Below are 17,773 nucleotides of genomic sequence, written 5' to 3' on the forward strand. Positions count from 1 at the left end.
TCTGTGATTTTGACATGTGAATTTCTTTTGTAGTTTCTGACTCTTGTGTGATACTCGGGCCTTCAAGTTTAGTTCTGCTTCTTTTTTTTGAACTTTATGTGTCTTTGTGGTTTACTTTTTGGGTATGAAGAGCTGGTTCGTCTAAGCTTCTGGTTCTCTCTTTTGATTTTATTTTGTTTTGGCTGGACTGATTTTTTCTTTAGGAGTTCCTTGGTGGCCCACTTCCAATGTGGGTCAGAAGTTTTCAGACTTTCTCCCTGGGTCTGGAATCTTCTAAGAATGATTTTCGCCTCAGGAACTTGGGTGTTGGACTGACCTGAGACCCTGGCCATGGCCGTGCCATGCAGGGATGCAAAGGCAGATGGGGCGGGAAGAAGCCCCAAGATTTCCCTGGGAGTGGATTGAGTAGCTGGGTTGTACTGGATGCAAAGGATCAGGGAGAGGAAAGGTAAGCCTCGGAGCCTCAGAAAGAGGCTTGCCCCAGAAAGAGGCTGGCGGGTGTTGCAGGACCAGGGAAGCAGAGAGAGGTGAGGGCGGTCCGGGTCCAGAGTCAGTACTCCTGGGGCCCAAGGAAGGCACCAAGGCCGTCGGGGTGAACAGGGTCAGGAATCAGCACTGGCTCCCCAGGTGTCTGGGGCCCCAAGACTAGGAATGGCATGGGGCCCAAGCTAGGAGTTGAGAACAGCGGGGGAGGTGGAAGGGTGAGCGCGGCTGGTGGAGTCAAGGCGCGGAGGGCTGCACAGTAGACTTACCCCAAGAGAGGCCTGAGGGCGGGAGAGCTGGCCAGGAGAGTTAGCCAGTGGTGCAGGTCTGGGAAGCAGGGACAGGTGAGGGCAGGGCCAGGTCCCACAGAAGCAGTGCTCCTGGGGCCCAAGGAAGGCACCAAGCTGGCCTGGGTGAAAAGAATCAGGAAGCAGCCCCAGTTCCCCAGGTGTCTTGGGAACCAAGACCAGGAATGGCGCAGGGCCCAAACCAGGAGCAGAGAACAGCAGCGGAGATGGAAGGGTGAATGAAGCCGGGGAGTCAATGTGCAGAGGGCTCCTCGATGGGCCCACCGCAAGAGGCCTGAGGATAGGGTAGAAGGTCAGGAGAGTTAGCCGGTGGTGCAGGTCCGGGGAGGCAGAGAGAGGTGAGGGCGGGTCCGGGTCCAGAGGCAGTGCTCCTGGGGCCCAAGGAAGGCACCAAGCTGGTGGGGGTGAACAGGGTCAGGAATCAGCACTGGCTCCCCAGGTGTCTGGGGCCCCAAGACTAGGAATGGCACAGGGCCCAAGCTAGGAGTAGAGAACAGCGGGGGAGATGGAAGGGTGAGCGCGGCTGGCGGAGTCAAGGTGCGGAGGGCTGTACTATAGACTTACCCCAAGAGAGGCCTGAGGGCTGGAGCCAATACACTAAATTTTAAAAATGAATTTCTACTGAAAAGTAATAAATGCATGAATTTTAAGTAATTGTTTGCACAGTACAATGGTTAGATTAATTCAGTCTAGACTATTTTATCTAGAAAAAGTATATATTAAAAGTAAAGCAGAAATGAAAACATTCAATGATTATAAAATGATAAAGGGAATTTAAGACATCTAAGGTTCACAAAGATCTATATAAGGTACTAGAAGGAATTCGTCAATATGAAGAGAAGAAAGAAGCCAAAGGAATAAATAAACTGTGCCAGGACAGTCAATCAAAAGAAGTCTAAGAAAACACAGCAAAATCAACAGAATAACACGACCTGATGTATATCTTTCAATATGAATTTCTCAGGAAAAGACACAGACTAGCAGAGTGGTTTGGAAAACTTGATTCATCCTTTGGTTCCCTCCGAGCAACACACCTCACCGTTAACCATAGGTACAACTTGATGGTAGAAAGATGAAAAAAAGATATAAGAATCAAATGTAAATATGAAATATACAGGCATAGATATTCTATTATCTGATAAAATAAATGTCAAGCCAAAGCTAGTCAGAAGAGATGAAAAGTTTCAGCCAATTCATACTTATTCTTTTTCCCTTTTTACTGTTCTATTCCCTTTTTCATTGAATTTTTTGGTATATTTCATGCAAAAAAATCATCTTTATGTCCCCTTCCCCATTGGCAGTTTCCCATAGTCCCCCCAATGGAGTTCATACATTCTGTCATTTATTTTAAGGCCTTTCAGGTGAAGTCAGAGTCCCCAGACATTCTTCAGTGCAAGTTCATCCACCGGGATCTAGTCATCCTATCTCGAGGCACTCCCTTTAAGATGATCAGCTCTTCCTCACCCAGTAGTAATCAGCTGCCAATAATTCTTCAGTTAAGTTTGGGAGCTGCTGTTCGTTTCCAGAGTTCTGTATTTGTCTGCTTAAGTTTGCATGAGTCTTGTGCATGCTGATTCCTTTGCTGTAGGTCTGTATGAGAAGAGACTCAGGAGCATATAGGACTATTTCCGTATGATCATGCACCTCCTCCCTAGCTCTTACAATCTTTCCTCCTCCTCTTTCATAATGGTCTCTGAGCCCTGGGTGTGTGGCTTTTAATGTTGAAGTCTTGAACAAGGACGCACACTATCTAGATTCTTATTCTCTGCATTTTGGGCATTTATGAGCTTTTAAATCCCTAGCCCTCTGTTGCATGAGGGCGCTCCATTGATAAGAATCAAAAGATGCATTATTGTTCTTTCCATTTCTTGTTCTATGTTCCATGAGCCTTAGGTATAGAGGTTGCATGGTAGGTGTGCCACATAGGCTTGGGCAAGTCACAGACAATCTCTGTGTGTAACTGGTTGTGAAACTCTGTAATTATTTCTGTCTCTTGAAAAAGAAGTTTCTTTGATGGGTGGTGACTGGGATACTTGTCTGTAAATTTTAGGATACATATTTTGCACATGGTAAGAAATTATATTAATCTAGGGATGCAACAGCCTTGGGGTATTCTCTAAGATCTATGGCATCTCCAACTGTGTATTTGGCTAGGAATACAGTATCACATGTGTTTCCTCCACTAATTGGACTTTAAGTCCAGTTAGGTAGGTGTTGATTACACCCAAGATAAAACTGCCACTACTGCAGCAATTTCATTTGCTATGTTGGTCACTGATGTGGTTTTTAGGCCTGAAACTGCGGTTGACCCATAGACTGATGTTCTCCCTTACCAGCTTGCGTAGTGTTCTCCAAAGCTATGGGAGCCAGTCTTCCAGGGAGGTGCCTTCCAGGTCCGTTCCACCTCCATTGCTCCAAATCCTGTGCCCAAAATATGACCTGCCTTTAGCATTAGGGTCTTACCATCAAGTTCTGGGAAGCAAACAAGGACTGTAGCAATAGTATGTGTAATTTGGGGAGTCTCTTGGACTAACCTGGCCAACAACTCAAGGAAGGTTGCTCCTGTCTGCACTGTTTCTTGTTATGTAGCCTTCAACTACCCTCATGGACTCATGTAGAGATACTACCCTCATGGACTCATGTAGAGATACTGTATATGTAATTTTCAGTAGGTTTTGGACTAATATGATTTTATCTGTATTTTTACACTAGCTAGGTACTATTTATCTCTCGTCTTTCATGCCTCCTCACCCTCCCCATTTAAAGTGTCCACATTTTCCCCATTTCTCCCTTGAGCTCCTTCTTCCACTTTATTTCCATAGTTCCCTGTAGAGCCCCCCTTCTCCCTCACCCATTTAACTACTCCCCTCTTTTATACATTTTCCCCTCAGTAACACTCGCCTTCTACTCTTCTGTCTTGGGTTCCTTCTTTCCTTTTTCCTTCCAGATTCCCTTCCACTTTCCTGGTTCCTGCCATTATCTCAGGATATATACTCACTTATAAGGGTTTTGTGGTAGGATACAAAAATAAGGGAGAACATATGTCTTTCAGTTTTTTGTTTTATTTTTTCTGAGTCTGTGTTACTTCACTTAGTATAACAGTTTCTAGTTCCACCCATTTATCTGCATATTTCATGATTTCTTCTTTCTTTACAACTGAGTAGAAATCCATTGTGTAAATGTACCACATTTTCCTTAGCCACTTGTCAGTTGAGGGACACTTAGGTGGCTTCCATCTCTTAGGTATTGTGAAAAGAGCAGTAGCAAACACGGTTTTACAAGTATCTCTGCAGTAGGATCAATCCTTTAGGTATATACTAAAGAGCCTATAAATGGGCCAAATGGCAGGTTCATTTCTAGTTTTTAAGAGTTCTCCACATTGCTTTCCATAGGAGTTGCATGAGTTTGCAATCTTTACAGCAGTGAAGGAGCGTTCTTTTTTCACATCCTTGCCATAATTTGATACTATTTGCTCTTTGGATCTTAGCCAGTCTGACTAGGGTTAGATGAAATATTAAGATAGTTTTATTTGCATTTCTCTAAGTACTAACAATGTTAAACATTTTTTTGGTCTTTTTGAGATACGGTCTCCCTGTAGCCCCAGCTGTCCTAGAACTCACTGTGTAGACCAGGCTGGCCTTGAATTCACAGAGATCTGCCTGCCTCTGCCTCCCAAGTGCTGGGACTACAAGTGTGCACCATGCACCTGGTAAACATTTTTAAAGATATTTCTTGGCCATCTTTATTTCTTCTTTTGAGAACTCTGTTCAGATCTTTTGTCCATTTTTTAATTGAGTCATTTATTTTCTTGATTGTTTTTTGAGCTCCTTATATATTCTGAATGTTAAACTTCTGTCAGATATGTCACTGGTGAAGGTTTTTTTCCCCACTCTGTGTTTTTTTTCACTAGTTTCTTGATTATTTCTTTTGATGTACAGAAGCTTTTTAATGAGGTCCCATTTGTTAATTGTTGATCTTAATTCCTGAGCAGCTGGTGCCCAATTTAGAAAGTCCTTTCCTACACCTACATCTTGTAAGTTACTTTCTCAAAAACTGTCCACATACTGGGGCACAAAAGAAACCTCAACAAATTCAAAACCCTGAATGATGAATGGGTCAAAGAACAAAGTAAGAAAGAAATATGTGTTCCTGAAATTATAGGAAAAGGACAGTACAACAGAACAATACCTCCTGGATGATTTAAAAGCAGTCCTAAGAGGGAAGTTTACAGCTCTAAGTATCTACATTAAAAAACCAGAAAGATCACAAATAAATGACTTACCATTGCAAGTCAAGACTTTGGAAAGGCAAGAACAAAAGAAACCCAAACCTAGAAGAAGAAAGAAATAACAAAAATCAAAGCAGAAATTAATGAAATAGAAAAAAACAACCAAAAAATACAAATAATGAATGACTCTAAGAGCTGGGTCTTTTAAAAGCTAAACAAAATAGACACATAGCCCACTTAAACAAAAGAAAGAGCAAATCCAAATCAACAAAATCATAGATGAAAGAGGGAAATATCACAACAGACACCAAAAAAAGATACAGAACATTATAAGGGAATACAAGAAGATTTGCAATCAACATAACTTATATTATTCAAAAAGGATAGAAACAGAAGGAGAACTCCCAAATTCCTTCTATGAAGCCAACATCACTCTAATACCAAAACCAGGTAAAGTAACAACCAAAAAGAAAACTATAGACCCATATCCTTAATGAATATACATGCAAACATCCTCAACAAAATACTTTCAAACTATATACAGACACACATCAAAAAGATCATCCACCATGATCAAGTCAGCTTTCTTCTAGAGATGCAGGGATGGTTCAACATATGCAAGTCAATAAATATCATAAATCATATAAATGGACTCAAAGACAAAAATATGTGATCATCTCAATAGATGCAGAAAAGACCTTTGACAAAATTCTGCATGCATTCATGATAAAAGTCATAAAGGGAATTGGACTGGAGGAAACATACTTCAACATAATTAAAGCTATATACAACAAACTCACAGCCAACATCATTTTAAATGAAAAAAAATGAAATCATTCCCATTAAAATCAGGAACCAGACAAGAATGCCTACTATCTACACTCCTTTACAATATAGTGCTTGAAATTCTTGCTAGAGCAATAGGAAACGAGATGGAAAAAGAAGAGTCAATTCATCTCTTTTGTAGATGATATGATGCTATACCTAAAAGATGCCAAAAATTCTACCAGAAAAGTTGTATAATTCATTAACATTTCAGTAAAGTGGCAGATTACCAAACTAATCTACAAGAATCAACCTTTCTATGTACCAATAACAAACAATCAGAGAACGAGTACAGGGAAACCCTCCCATTCAATATGTGTGTGTGTGTGTGTGTGTGTGTGTGTGTGTGTGTGTGTGTGTGTCAGTATATATGTGTATAAAACAATGAATAAACCTAGTCAAAATACATCATAGATTTCTACAACAAAAATTTCAAATATTTAAAGAGAGATACCGATGAAGCCACCAGACAATGGAAGTACTGCCTATGCTCATGGATTGGAAAAATTTAAATTGTGAAAAGCATCATCCTACCAAAATAAACATATAGATCCAATAAAATCCCAATCAAATTCCCCATGACATACTTCACAGAATTAGACAAAAACATAGAAAGGAAATGGTCAAGCAAACGAAATGCCAGCCAATGGAATTGGGGTGGGGGGATCTTGCCATCTATGCATTTGATGGAGGGTTATTGTCTACAAAATACGAAGAACTCAGAAAATGAAACAGCAAGAAAAATGTAAATGCCCAATTAAAGAATGAGCCATGAAACTGAACAGAAAGATTTCAAAAGAATAAGTACATATGACTAGAAAACACTGCAACACTAATCCAGGCTTTTTTATTTTTATTTTTTACTCTTTCGTTTCTTGACCATAGTCATTTTGCTTGAGTAAGATTGAATTTCAATATAATAAGTTTCAATTACCATATATCATTTATATATAAAAGCCTGACATAACTTTTTTTTAACCTAACATGGTTATTTCACCAGAGATTTAAAGAAAAACTTGATTTAACGGGGACCTCAAGATTAGTATGGAGTCTTAATATTTTTGCTAAGCCCCTTAGAAGGGCAGGATCTTTGAAAAGTAGGGGAGGCTTTGACTGATTTGAATCACTTAAACTAGCATGTAAAACACATCTGTAGACTAGTAAAGCAACCTAAAGGAGATATAAAAAGAACAGAACAGAAAAAGAATCTGTTTGTGTTTCTTGAAGGCAAATGTGGCAAGATTTGTGTCTAGCACAAGTTCCAAATGAAAAAAATGACAAAAATTCTATACTATGGAGTTTCAGGAGGGGTTTTAAAACATGAAGAACAGTTCAAAAACAGCATACAAGAGATTAAAAACTGTTCCAGGGCCGGATAAGGACCCCTGAAGCTTAAGCAAAGTACATTTCTCTCCTGAGAAAAGTTATACTAGGGGTGGAGGCAGTTTTGGCTTCCAGGGCTTCCCCCAGCAGCCAAGTGTGTTCAATGGAAAGACAGCAGATAAAGCTACAGCCAGGAGGAGGCAGATCCAAGGCCTACCTGACTTAGGGAACCAACAGGTGCAGCAGGGACAAGATGGGCTGTATTCCTCCTTAGCCCTGTATGTGATCATGCAACTTGAACCAGGCCCAATGAATTTATAAAAAATAAAAAATACAGAAATGCTCTGGGTAAAACCCCAGGATGCAGAATGACTCCTAAAAAGATAACTAAGATAACTAAGATAAGTTAGTAAATAACTAAGTTAATGACTCTTATCCATGCTATGGTACCCAACATAGATCTGTGGAGAGAACAATTAATACAAATGGATAAAATATTTTCATGCAATGCTAGACCTTGTCTATGTTTAATTTAGTATATGTCAACCTTTGAGTGTTTCACAAATGTGAAAACCATTTGAGAGATATCAAGTGCACCTGAAGAAACAAAGACCAGCTGTATCTATAAAATTCTTGGGAGCTTTATGGTCAGCTAAAACACAAGTGATCCCCACCAGAATGGTTGGGAAGAGTCCACAATAGCCTAATCCTATAAATGCCAGAGTAAACAACAAATATCTTATAAAAATAAAAACAGAGGCTCCCCCAAACTGGATAATTATTAAGTAAAAATTCCAGTACCAGGTGTCGGCTCCCCCAACCCCCATGAGCTGTTGGCCAGAGAGACCCTGGAGATCCTCAAAATGACAAAGGCTAGTGCCACTAATGTTGGTTGTATACCAGGAAGTGTCTGTAAGGCCCTGTTTCAGAAGACACTGCATGATGTGAGTGTGGGAGAGGGAGAGACAAGTCAAGACTAAGCTAGAAACTCCCTTCCACCAGATGGCTGGTGGTCATAGAGCCAGGAGGTGCCTAGCAGAATCATTAGAGGAAAATGGTCCCCAAAAGTTCTGCTCATTGACCAGACTCCCATGTCCTGCATGCTATTGACATTCCCAACAAGATGTGTCTGCTGCTGCAATAGTGGCTCGACTGATGTATGTACAACTGACAAATTTCTGATTGGATTTAAGGACTTCTAGGGATGGAACACACTTCTGCTATTGTAGACCAAGGCAATCCCTGTGGCAGGGGAAGTTATAGGCCCCAGTGGGGAAGCCACTACAAGTATTTTGTTAGATGAATGTGATGCATCTGTTAAGGTATCCTCTAAGCATTTGCGTTTACATCTATAGGTCATATTATTACAGCAGTCCATGTTCATTCAGACGTTCCTGCTTCTTTTCATGTTATCTTTTTTTCATTTTTTTGTTTTATGTGTATGAGTGTATTGCCTGCATATATGTGGGTGCACCTGTGTCATGCAATGTCTCAGGGGTCAGAAGAGGGCTTTGGATTCCCCTGGGACTGGAGTTAAGGATGGTTTGAGACCACCATGTAAGTGCTCGGAATTAAACCCGGATCCTCTGCTAGAGCAGTCAGTGCTCTTAACCACTGAGCCATCTCTCCAGCCCCTCATTTATCTTTAGAGTAGGAAAAATACCACTGAGATGGATCAACAGCCACATCTTAGAAACAAATGATTAGAAGGCCTAAGAGACAGATGAAGGTGTGGCATGTTGATAAGCTTGTCCTCTGACTGTCAACCCAGACTAGCAAGCAATAAATAGATGTCTTCTTCCCAAGCTTCTCCCCTGCTTACTTCAAACTAATTGGATCCTAAAACTATCCAGAGGAAGGGAAGGTAGAGGGAGACAGTCACCCCTCCCACGTGATCAGTCAGCATTAACTGTACTTAACTGTATGAGGGGAAGGAACTAAGGAGAGAGAGAGAGAGAGAGAGAGAGAGAGAGAGAGAGAGAGAGAGAGAGACAGAGAGAGACAGAGAGACAGAGACAGAGAGAGATAGAGACAGAGAGAGAGACAGAGAGAGAATTTTGCAATCTTGGACTGGGGGAAGCAGGCTTGGAAGCCACAGCTGAAATCTAGAAAAAAAAGAAGTCCAAGGGTACACGAACCTTTGTAAGTACCCCTTTATCGCCATCATATGTTCTGTTAGTAAGCCCAATAAATATCTAAATTACTTAAACTGTAGTATGTAGGAGTATTTTCTAGGTTTGTTGTAAGGCAGTGGGAGGAGGAATCCATGCACTTGCCTCCCAGTCACAAATGCAACTTACAGTCGTCCTGGTACACACACTGGATCCCAACATTTAAGTTTCAATTATTACTGTGAGAGCTAGATCAGCCTGATCTATACAGTGACTTACAGGTCAGGTGGAACCATAGAAAACCTGAATGAAAAAGAAAGAAAGGAGGAAAGAGATAGATGATAAATAGGTAGATAGATAGAAAGATAGATGATAGATGATAAACAGCTAGCTAAATGTCATCACTGTTGAAGCTCCAATACTCAGAAGAAATAAACAACAGAAACTGACTTTTTGAACCCCAAGCTGTTTTCCTTAAATGCACTTTAGACTCTAATTATCCAAAGACCTATACAGGTATTTTTACACATATTATAAAAATTATAAGGTAGTTTTATTTAAATAGAATTTACAATTTTTCTCAACTTAGGTGTTGTATTCAAAGTTCAAGACTCTGTTGATTGCTAACTTAACTATAGAAACAAGACACAAATGTAAGCAAGGTGAAAGTGGGTGTTCAGGACTGGAAAAGAGAGAAGAGCCCATAAAATCTGGAATGTTTTATGGCACAGTCGAGCGCTGTAATGAGCCAAAGCAGCATATGGAAGAACTGACATCTATTAAATTCCTATTCCAATATAGAACCGGAAGACATGCCAGCAAACACAGATCTGAGACAACACACCCGTCACAGCAAATCAAATCTCAGAGTTCGTCTGCTTCCTGGTCCTTTTCTGTTTTCCTGGAGTCTTCAGCTACCTCAGGTGATATCCTTATTTAAAGTTCCAGAGCTAGAATCCCCAAATAAGAGCACATAACCTTTGTCTTTCGGGGTTTGGGTTACCTCAGTCTAATGCTTTCCAGTCCCAACTATTTTCCTACAATGGTTATGACTTAACTTCTCTTTAGCTGCATAGAATTCCATCCTGTCCATGCATTCCATTATCTTTTTTTTTAGTTGAAGAGTATTTATTTTGTTGTTTCCATTTCCTAGTTATTGTGGAAATGGCAACAATGAAATTAGTTGAGCAATATCTCTATAATAAGATATAAAGCCTGGGAAAATGTGTGTGTGGAAACTTTAATTGGAGAGGAGAAAGGGAGAGTAATAGAGAGGAATAAGGAGGAAGAGATAAAATTAATATTGGAGATGATTAAAGGTCATAGGGAAACATTATTTTATAAGCTTAATTATATGTGTTGTGTGTGTAGACACACACACACACACACACACACACACACACACACACAGCCACATAATTCAAATGGAGTTACACCGCACAGGTGATAATACTTGGCCATGGAAATCAAGATATTTGCAAAATAATACAGACCACTGTAGTGGCTTGTATTTTCATCCTAGAATTGAAGACACCACACATTTCACACATAGGACTTAGAGAAATCAAGCTGCAACTGACCTGAAAGCCTCCTCCCTGAGGACTAACTAGCTCTCATAATATCAGGTGCTATGTAAACTGCCACAGGAGAAAAGCAATCATTAGTCCTACCCAACTGAAAAGCCTATGAACCACAAGGATAGCCCACCCAGGAAGATATCCCCAATGGTACCTTAGAGACCTCCTTTTTTGTCTTTTTAATATGGGATCTCACTGTAGCCCCAGCTGGCCTTGAACTTATTATGGCTTTGATCTCATAGAGATTTACTTTCCTTTGCCTCCAGAGTGGTGGAATTTAATTCAAGAGATGGCATGCCCAGTCCAATAGTGGTGGTTTTGTTTTTGTTTTCTGGTGTTTGAGACAGATCTTAACTATGTAGCCATGGTTGGTGTGGAACTCATTGTATTAACCATGCTGGCCTAGACTTTAAAAAGATGCACCTGCCTCTGCCTCTCAAGGTCTAGTATTAAAGGCAAGCACTACCATACCTGGCTCAATAGTGTCACCTTTATCTTGGGAGTAACAAACAGCTGTCTAATTGGATGTATAGCCTGCTAATAGGAGGGAATTACTGCTACCATATGTCTAGTTAAATACCCCCATCTGGAGAGGTCATAGGCCCTAGAGGAGAACCTACTACTACTATTTTCCTAAATCAATATAATTTCTAACAGGATTCAAAATACATATCTCAATGGAACACACAGTCCTCATGCCTCACCACACCATGTTGTTTTTGCAACAGAGGGAGACTATTACAGAGTTCCAGACCTGGGCAAAATGCAGACAATAAGGGACTGTGGGTTCCTAGATGCAACTGGTACATATATAATGAATTCTTATACCAAAGGCTGCAGGAACATCACATCAGAGCAAAAGGAAAATTGTAGAATTCAGACATCTAGGATACGTGCTGCTAGACTAATTTCTAGGCATGTTAAGGATGCAGTACCCATGAAATTTTAAAAAGTTATCAAGTCAAGAGCAGCATGATGACAACTCCAGCTGTTATGCCAAATTGGATGTGGAAGATTTCACGATGTTGCAACAGAAGATGAATTGCTGCAGTCAATCAATGGTTCCTTAGTGACAGAATAAGACTTCTCTGGGTGTGTTCACTGATAGGTTACCCACTATCATGTGGCCAGCCCCAAATCATACATGTATACACAAGCAACATTAAAGGGATTTAGTAGATTGTATTTTTGCATACATATGTTTATATGTATGTATAACTATATATGTAACAATAATAATGAAAGAAGGGGGTCATACATTTGGGAGTGATCGAGGAGGGTTCCTGTGTGGAATTGGTAGAGTGGAGGATAGGTGGGAATGATGTAAACGTAGTACTCATGTATGAAATTTTGAATAAATAACTGAAAATGAGCTGGGTATGGAGGCACACACCTTTAACCTCGGAACTCAGGAAGAGCAGGCAGGAAGATCTCTGTGAGAATGAGGTTAGCCTTGGATAAATGTCAAAATCAGGTCAGCTGGGATGCAGAGAAACTCTGCTTCAAGAGAATAACAATAAAATAAACCAGAAAAAATGAACAAATACTAATACCTAGTAACTTTCTGTGGCATTGATATGGGATACAGTCTATCTATGAAAGGGGTTAACAGTGTGGGGACATAATATATATTTAGAATATTTAGATAAATTAGCTGGTAGTTTTGAATTTATGAAAACTTTGAAATACTATCTACCAAAAGTGACAGCTTTTACTTCTTGTAAAATACTCAGAAGCTTCTAGAAAAGCTACAGTTTTACAGTGTTAATCTCCATGCATTTCAGAAAAAAATTACAAAATTGTATCTGGTAGATTGAAACAATCTTGGCAGTAATTATTACAAGTAGTTAGCAAGGAATGTTAACAAAAGTGGTTTCAGAAGACTATAGGCTTCTGCAAATTTTTTGCTTGCCCACCAGAACAAGAATGTAAAGACCCTCTTCCAGAAGACATCACACAAATTTTGTTCATAAGACAGAGAGAAATCAAGCTGGAACTGTGCTTTAGGCTTATGCATTACTGAATAGTAAACAGAACTTGAAGTGGCTATGCAGGCTTCAGGAGGTAGAAATCTCATCAAGAGCCTTTCCTAACTGTAAACCCTGCCTGCTAAATTGCCAAAGTGCTTGCTAATATATTAGTGGAATGGATCTCTGGATGATCAACAACTCCTTTCATATTGTACTTGAAGCCTGACCTAATGGAGAGGACTGTCTCCCAGTTGGCTAGTTCCTCCAAGGGGCAGGGCCTGCTACAGAGTGCAGACTACTGAGGTGTGGCTGGGAGACATCTTGGGAATGAAGTCGCAAGCCAGGAGGAATGTGCGTGGTGGCAGGTGTGGAGAGAGATATGGCCCCAGCTCTTCACCTGCATAGATGCAAGAGGGGGTATTTACCGACCTGGGATGAGACTGCGGGCCCAAGATGCATGGGAGAAAGTTAACAGAGACTATGGGTGGGGCTGTGGGAGCATCTGGTGGTGGGCTCTGACACAGTGCAAGAGTGCTTGTCTCTGTGTAAATTCCCCAATTTACCCCCTCCCTACTCGAGGGCATAAACCATAATAAACTCACATAAAAATATATTATATGGTTTGTCTGATCATGCAGGAGACCCAGAGGGAATGCCGGTGACAAAATTGGCGTAGTCAGCAAGATATAATGAAACTGGGAATGAGTTTTAAAAGAGTGCTGATGGAGGCATTGAAGTGATTTTTTACAATGGGTTAAAGAGGCCAGCCATGCAGAAGCGTGGGCCACAGCTATGTTGTAAATGTGTGGATATGTTGTGGGTATGTGAAGATTTGTTAAAGGTTACCCAAAGGCTAGAAGAACTTTTACCGCTCTGGACCCAAACAGAGCACCCAGAGAGAGAGAGAGAGGGGGCAGCCACTTTACCTCATAAAAGATGTGCCCCAGGCAGGGAAAGCTGAAAAGGCTGAACTGGCAGACCCAGTTGCAGAGCTGGAGAGAGAAAAAAGACGGGACACTTTGACTTGTGTAAAGTCCAAGGACTCAGAGGACAAGACAGATAATAGTAAAAAGGGAAAAAAAGCTAACTGTGCTGTAGCTAGGAAATATTCCATGCTAGAACTGTGAAAACTAGGAAAAACTTACAAGTAAGCAATCAGAGAGCCCCTAGCCACGTGGCTTGTGAGAGTATGGGACATGGGAGCAAATGACATAAGTCTAAGTCCTTCAGAAGCTTCACAGCTGAGTTATATAACCACCCATCTGTCCTTGCAATATAGGCTATTCAACCTAGGCCAATACAGGGGAGCAGTCCTTAATGGGATGGCTGGTTGAAGGCATTAAAGATACGTGGTTGTCACCAAGGGAGACTAAAATGATTAGCAGGGGCTGGAGGACTATAAAGGAGCAGGCATTACTGAGAGAACTAGGTATGAGAAAAGCAATATATGATGTCCAGTTCATTGGGCCAGATGAGACTGTGTTCACCAGAGATATGAAAGAAAGCTTAATTCAACTGGGACCTCGAGAATGCTATGGGGTTTTAATGGCTTTACTAAGCCCTTTGATGGGACAGGATCTTTGTAAAGTGAGAGAGGCTTTGGCAAATCTAAATGATTCTGACCAGCATATAAAACATGTTTGTAAAATAACAGACCACCCTATAAGAGATTTAAAAAAGACCAGACAGAGGGAATGGCCCACTTGGGTTACTTGAAGACAAATGTGGCAAGACTTATGTCAAGCCCAAATCCCCAAAGAAAAAATTGATAGAAAACCAAATTTGGTACTAAGGTGTTTCTGGAAGGTTTTAAAACCAGAAGAACAGTTTACAAAGGACATTTGAAGAATAAAAACTGTACAAGGGTGGTTAAGAATGCCCAAGGATTAAATAAGATGCATTTCAGTTGAAGCTGGTTTTCCCACCAAGTTCTCCACCAGCAACCTGGTGTGGTCAATGTGAAGAGGACAGATGTGACTACAGTCAGGCGGAAGACCCAGAGCCTATCTGACTCACGGAACCAAGTGCAGCAGGGACAGGAAAAGCCCCCCGCCTCCTTAGCCCAGTGCAGGGTCAGGCAACTGGAGCCAACACCTATAAGTGTATCAAGAATAAAAGAATACAAAAAGACCCCATGTAAAATCCCCCAAGTGCAAAATGACTCCAAAGGGATAACTAAAAATTATGAAGAGCTAAGCAAATTAATGCCCCACATGCTATAGTGCCTAACAAGGATCTATGGAGAAAACAGCTAATATGAATGGACAAAACCTTTTCATGCTATGTGAGACCTTGTCTATGATTGATTTAATATATAATGTTAACATTCCTTCGAGTGTTTTGCAGATGTGAAACCCATTTGAAAGATACCTGAAGAAGCGAAGGCCAGCTATAGCTGTAAGATTCTTGGGAGTTTTATGTAGGCTGGGTAAGATGAGGACTGATACTCTCAAACTTTATAACTGTTAAGAAAATCTACAGTACGAGGGGTGGGTTGCCCCCCTATGAGCTGTTGGTCAGAGAGAGATCCTAGAAGTCTTCCAATTCACCAAGGCTATTGCCATTAATGTCAGTTGTACACTAGAAAGGTCAGTAAGTCCATGTTGCTGAAGACACTGCATGTTGTGAGCATGGGAGAAGAAGAGATGGAGCTGAGACTAAGCCAAAAAATTCCTTGTCACTGGATAGATGAAGGCTCTATGCAGATGGTTGGGGAAGAAAGGATCCTCTATAATTCTACTCAACCACAGACCCCATGTGCTGTACGTTATGGACACGGCAAGCAATACCTGCAAGTGCAACAATGGCTCGACCAACATACGTACAACTGACAAATTTCTAATTGGATAAGGCCTGCTCCTAGGGGTAGAACACACATATGGTGCTGTAGACCTGGCCAATGTCTTGTGCCGAGAAAGGCTACAGGCCCTAGTGGAGAAGCCATCATAGGTATACTGTTTAATGAATATAGTACACCCACTGGGATATCTTCTAGGCATCTGTATTTATATTCATGTTTGTTTAAATGTGTCTACTTCCCTCCATTTGTCCTTATTGTAGAAGAAACATCACAGAGATAGATCAGTGACCATGGCCTAAAGGCACCTAATGGGGAGGCCCAAGAAGGAACTATCTCACCATGATACAAGAGAGATCGCCCTACATCTATCGCCCCCTCCAAGGCTCAGGGACCTTAGCAGAAGATGGATGGGAAGATTGTACGAGCGAGGAAAGGGATGGAGTGTCTCCAAATTGGCCAGTTCCTCCAAGGGGCGGGGCCTGCTACAGAGTGCAGACTACTGAGGTGCATCCGGGAGCCATCTTGGGACTGAAGCCACAGGCCAGGAAGAATGTGCATGGTGGCAGGTGTGGAGAGAGAGAGATGGCCCCAGCACCTCACCCACATGGACATGAGAGGGGGCTTTTACTGACCTGGGATGAGACTGCAGGCCCAAGGTGCGTGGGCTAAAGTTAACGGAGACTATGGATGGGGCCGTGGGTGCATTTGGTGGTGGGCTCTGAGCCATGGTGCAAGAGTGCTTGTCTCTGTGTGCATTTCCCAATTTACCCCCTCCCTACCCGAGGGCATAAACCATAATAAACTCACATAAAATATATATTATATGGTTTGTCTGATCACGCAGGAGACCCAGAAGGAATTTGGGCAACAAGGACCCATGCCTAATATTGTGTATCTCAACATAAAACAATGGCTTAGGAGACCATAGGTCCTAGGAGGGAACCTACTAGTGTTATTTTGCTAAATGGACATGCTGTGAAATTGTCTTCCCAATGTATATGTTTATATGCAAAGACTAGTGCAGCTCTAAGGCTTGGAGAACTAAATTTTGTAATGGGTACTGCTAATTCAGACTTATGTCTGGTGAAAATAATGAGAATAAGAGACTGTTGAATGGTCAGCTATAAATGGGAAACCTTCATTTCCCTCTCCAAGGTCAGGGAACATTGAAGAAGAGGATAAGAAGAATGTAAGAGTCAGATGATAGGAAGAGTGACATGAAACGCTGTAATCAAGATAAGACACGGCCATTGCAATCATGAATACACAGCAATTCTGAATATTTGTACAGGGCATCTTTGGACCCTTTCACATTCTATCATGTGTGTGGCTGGTGCCAATGAGGCCCCACACCTGAGGATAGTGTTAGTTAATGATTGCCAAGATGGGGGATGTCATTTTTTTTATTGGTGTGTCACTGCTAATTTGCCCATAATCCGGAAAATTCTTCTTTGCTCATACTTACATAACCTCAGTGAGTCAAAAGATGAAACAATACAAAGATTTATGATATAATTTTACTTGGGAAGAAGGTGGGCATCTGAGAGAAGACAGGGGATAAAGTGTTTTAAATATAATAATATTTTGTATACATGTATATATGTATATGTGAAATTGTCACAAAATAAAGAGGGTGCTCAGCAGTTAAGATCACTGTCTGCTCTTGCAGAGAATCCAGGTTCAGTTTCCAGTATGCACATGGTGGCTAAAAAGCAAATTCCAATTTTAGGGACTCCAACACCCTCTTGCCACAGTCCATCTGTAGGGGATCCTAAAACCTGCATAGGAAGGAAGGGGTTGAAGGAAGAAAGACACAGACACAGACACAGCTGGGATCACGAGGACATGCAGGCTGATGACATTGCAGGCACTTTATTGCAGGACAACAATGTTTTTATACCTTGCCTCAAAGCAGGAAAGAATCTTCTATAGAAATATAGCACAAAACCACCAGTTCCCTTGAACCATGCAGTTTCAATAATCATGGTTTCATTAATCACACGTACTTGCATTAGTGGTAGCCAAGAAGAACTTCTAGGACAAAGACATGTGCCTAGGAGCAGTTTCATTTATCATGTGTAATTATAAAAGTAATACCCAAGCAGACCTATGGAGACAAAGATATGTACATGCAGACTAATTATCAGA

At 41.1% G+C, this 17,773-nt stretch overlaps 1 pseudogene; it reads right to left on the minus strand.

Annotated features, from left to right (window-relative positions):
• Positions 1-16,352, minus strand: part of LOC103725538 — a 23,496-nt pseudogene extending 7,144 nt beyond the window's left edge.
• Positions 16,353-17,773: the final 1,421 nt, after the last annotated feature.

This window comes from Nannospalax galili, unplaced genomic scaffold (assembly GCF_000622305.1).
Source record: "Nannospalax galili isolate Female #2095 unplaced genomic scaffold, S.galili_v1.0 scaffold2789, whole genome shotgun sequence".
Taxonomy (NCBI): Eukaryota; Metazoa; Chordata; class Mammalia; order Rodentia; family Spalacidae; genus Nannospalax; species Nannospalax galili.